Raw genomic sequence first — 4,633 nt, 5'->3', positions numbered from 1 at the left:
ATGTTCTTGGATCTGGCATGTTGCACAAAATTGTAAGGCATGAATGCAGAATTTTGATTCTAACAATGGATAAACGTTGGTCAATTACTGTTGGTTGTTGAAATAACTATAAAGGATGGAACAAGAGAGAACAAAAGAGAAATTTGAATTTGTTGAAGGCTTATGTTTTATTGAAATACAAATCATGTACTTATACAAAAATAAAGGAAGATAACTGTGCAAAAAAATTATGACACATTAAAAAAATATTTGACAAAAATATTAAAATAAAAAAAGAAATTAAATATTCTGATCTCAACAAATATTTGATTCTTTATTATCTAAAAATCAATAAAATTAAAAATTAATTTGACAGTTTCACGGGTTATTCCAATCAACAAGTACATGGAAGTGACTCATGGAATGCAAATGATTCTTACTAATAAAATTAAGGATATTTTTGTAGCATACATCGGTAGCATTTAATGCATAAACTCGTGTAGAAAGTAAAAGCCTTCAAATGCAATAAACATAAACTCGTATTTTTTTCAACCCCCAAAATACTTATGACACATTTTAAGAGCAATGTATTAAATTTATGTCATCGAGCATGTTGATTTAATTACACGTTATCAACACCATTGCGGGTTACATTGTAATTAGGTAATGAATACAACATCACAAACAAAACAACAAAATTTTCTTGTTATTTTCTTCTTTCTGTTTTTCTCCCCGATAGATTTCTAGTTCTTCTGTAGATCAATTCAAAATTAACTTGTTGACCAAAAAGTGAAAAATAAAAAATACATAAATTATGAAGTATTCTAAGTATAAGCCTACAAAAATCATTACAAAAGAAGCAAATGTTAAAATAAAAGGCAGAAAAAAAATTGCCTCTATTTGTTCCCCACTGTTTGCTCTCTCGGCTTCTATGAAGTTTACTAAACAAAGTAAACTTAAACAAGGAATCAGCACACGTTAAATTTACACGACAATAATTACATAAAATGAATTACACTTGATTGATGATCAGAATGTGTCACCAACCAATATCATTACACATCAAAACTTTCTTTTGTAGATTCAAGTCTGGAAGTATCTTTGCCCTGCCTGATGCTGTAGCAGCTTATACTTATGCGTTGTATCCTTACTCGGCTCGGGCTTTTGTTTCCCAAAGAGCCCGTAATCCCCCTGAGAAGCCCCGGGATGGAACCCAATAGTGACTGTCAAAGTCCATGTCTGCAGGAAGGCAAATGGTATTCTTTCTTAGTTGCTGCTGAAGAGAAAAATATCAATAAGGAAAACTCAACAGCACAAATGGTTAAAAAATGGATAGAAGTGTAATGTTAAAGGTGACTTAGATGCTACATCCTTCACTTTCACTGCTTTATTTTATCCAACACGGTTATCTTGCACCTGTGAGGTGACTAGAGGATGAGCTTCATCATCTTCTTTTATGCAACCCAATACTGGAGCATTTGATTTCTCAGAACAGCCTCTTTCCACAGTAACCAGTTTCTCTTCCACTGGCACTTTTTCATTTCTCTAAAATGCACTGACCATATTCAGCACGAGGCATTGAGTTGATGAGATGTAGACTAGTCTGGCTCGACAAACTTTCAATCGTGGACTTATCCTGATGGTGCAATGGACTTATGATCTGATTCTTCTGAACTTGCTTCCTTTTGGATATTAAGATTAAAACTAGGATATTTTTTTGTATCTGAGATAATATGTTTAGAATTTAGATCATCAAGGTTTGGTTCAGTGCTTAGCCTTGTTGTATTTTCTCTTGTTTCATACCCACCATTTGAAAATATTGAATTTTTTTGGACATGGTACACTGGACAGAAGGTTGCTGAAGTTGTTTGTTGATCCCCGTTTGAAGAAGCTGCTTTTACGTGTGAAATCTTTCCTTTCTTTCTCAAACGCTTTACCATTATCAACTAAGCTCAGGGCTGGGACTGTTGAACTTGAAGAATCCAACTGGTCAACTGTGGAGCCAAAGGACTTGATGTCATTTGCTTGCTTCAAATCTAAGGTTGCCATGTTGGTGGCAATATGACTTTTGGCCTGGCTTGCAGTGTCCTGTTGGTAACTATAAATGTGTAATAAAGACGCCGATTTCTGCAAGGTAAAAGATTCTACTTGATCCATAGTTACTGTATCAGAGTTGCATTGTTCTAATATTTTTTTCCCGTCGAAGCCTTTAACCGTGGTACATGAAGCTTCTGGTTTTTAATATATTTCTTCAATTTTCTTCTTATAATCCCCTCCTTTTTCTTCTCTCCAATCTACAATTGTGGACCCCTGCAATCATTGCAATCGCTTAAGCTTCAAGAAACAAAATGTTTTTGTTCTGAAAAAGTGCTGGTGTCATCCAAAGCCTTGTTGGGGGGTTGTTAGCACAGGCATCGAGTTAGTATCCATTCAAAGCAGCTTTTGGTCTTTCAACTTGTTCAGTGTTAGCAATCCGAAGACACTAGAAGTGAGTCTTACATTTTCCATTGCAGTTTCGATTGGACGCTATGGTCATATCATATGCCTTGTGTCTATTGACCATGCAAGCCTTAAATTCATACAGTTGCTCTTTCAAGCATTCTCCTGGATTGTGATCATGTGCATTCTCCACTTCAAATCCATTTCTGCTCAATTTTCTTTCTTCATGAAATTCCTTGTAATTTTCCTACCTCTCAAACAACTCCTGATCTCATCTCTGTCTCTACCTTCAGACTTGTCTGAAAATAATTTTTCTTCTCAAATTTGCATTCGCCTTTCTAGCTTTCTGCAACATCAACCTTATCTCATGGACTGAGTGGATTAGTATCCTGAAAATCTCTTCCTGGCTGCGATTCACTTCCTTGAAGTGATGATTCAGAGAGACCTTTGACCAGTTCATTGTGATTAGAATCCACAATTCGTGATTCATGAAGATTTGCTTCAGTTGACATGATGTCCCTTGCATCTAAATATTAAAACTTTGTGAGTGTCCTAACCTTGTTTAGCAAAGTGATGATGCTATGTTACCAACAGATTCTTTCTCAAGGACGATTCTGTTTGATTCCCATAATCTTCAGTGCCTTCAAACGAAGACCTTGACATGATCTCACATTTTCCACAACCTGTTTCAACAGATCCAGCATTTGGAAATTTTTCAGCTTGTCTGATTTCTTCCTTTTCTTGCTCTATAAGAACAAAATTATAAACAAAAAAATATTCTAATGCCTCTGCCTTACTATCTGTAGTGATTTGAACATTGCTTGTAATAGAGAAGAGTTATCATAATTAAAAAGAAATTATTCCAAATTCAAAATCCTCAAGAGCCAAAGTTCCATACGATACTACGATTTTCATGATGGTAATCACTTGCTTTTAGCTTCAAACATTTGAGGACAACTTGGTTTCTATTAAATTGCCAGAATGTTCATACTTGATGAGAATGGCCATGAACATGGTATTGCTTATTGCACAAGCCTCATTTTGTGTCAACTGTCTGCCTTATAAGAATGAATTTTGATAACCCAGGTTTATTTCTTGTAAATAAATTTTGATCTAGTGACTTATGTCTGAATAACGAAGAGCATAAAAGAAAATTCAACCGAAGAAAAAAGAATCACCAAATTCATCACGAATGAATCATTTCTTCAATAGTACTATTCTACCTTTGACAAAAGGTATCTTCAAGCCATAATGTCTACATTTGTCACTTAGATATATTTATCTACTTAGTCATTTTCTTGGAACATTGACTTGCTACCAAATTGTATGAAGAGTGAATCTTTTATACTACAGAAAAATTCTACCTTGGGCTAAAGTTAACTTCAAGCCCATTCAAGTCAATATTGACACAGTTCAAGTGTTGATGAAAAGATGGACGAAATTTGCTACTTTGCTAGTTCCTTCCTATGTTCTATGGACATCTTTTCACGTATTTCTTGATGCAAGGAGCGAGAGGGTCTTGGATTCTTGGTCACATGCAATTCCGTTCTTACAAAGAAGATAAACGATTAAGGAACCTCGTAAGAGCTTTAGTGGTCACAGCTCGGAACCTTAAATTTGCATTGATGATAATGTCAATTTATGTGCATAAGATTTTGGTTCTGCCCTTACATAGATTGCAATTAACCTGTTGAGGACCGAAGATAAATTGCTATATTTCTTTAATAAACTTTTTCAAAAATAATAAAAAAGGATAACTATTTTTTAAAATAAATTAATTATCTAAATATAAATAAGAGACGAGATGAACTCGCCCTTAAATAAAATGATATCTTAAATCTATTTTTTTAATATTTTATCAGTTATGTAACTTAGTTTAAAATGTCTTATAATTTATTATTTTACTATTAATTGAATAATTTTAAATTAATATTATCTTAAAAATAATTGTTGAATTAAAAGTTTTTATCACACAAATTATATATTCAATTTTAATTAATAAAAATTATTAAATATTTAAGTTATGTACATTAAATAATTTAATTTTCCATAAATAATTAGAGCTATAATTATAATTTAGCCATTAATTATATTAAAAAATCATCCCCAAAGCAAATTGATTCCAACTTTTACTAACTTTTAAAAAGGGCGCCACATAAAACCATAGCATGTATATTTCATCTTCTTGTCTTTTCGTGTGCAAATTTTGGCATAT

Source organism: Abrus precatorius, unplaced genomic scaffold (assembly GCF_003935025.1).
Source record: "Abrus precatorius isolate BTA unplaced genomic scaffold, Abrus_2018 Scaffold7, whole genome shotgun sequence".
Lineage (NCBI taxonomy): Eukaryota > Viridiplantae > Streptophyta > Magnoliopsida > Fabales > Fabaceae > Abrus > Abrus precatorius.
The sequence above is the reverse complement of the archived record's forward strand: the minus strand, read 5'-3'. Positions refer to the sequence as shown.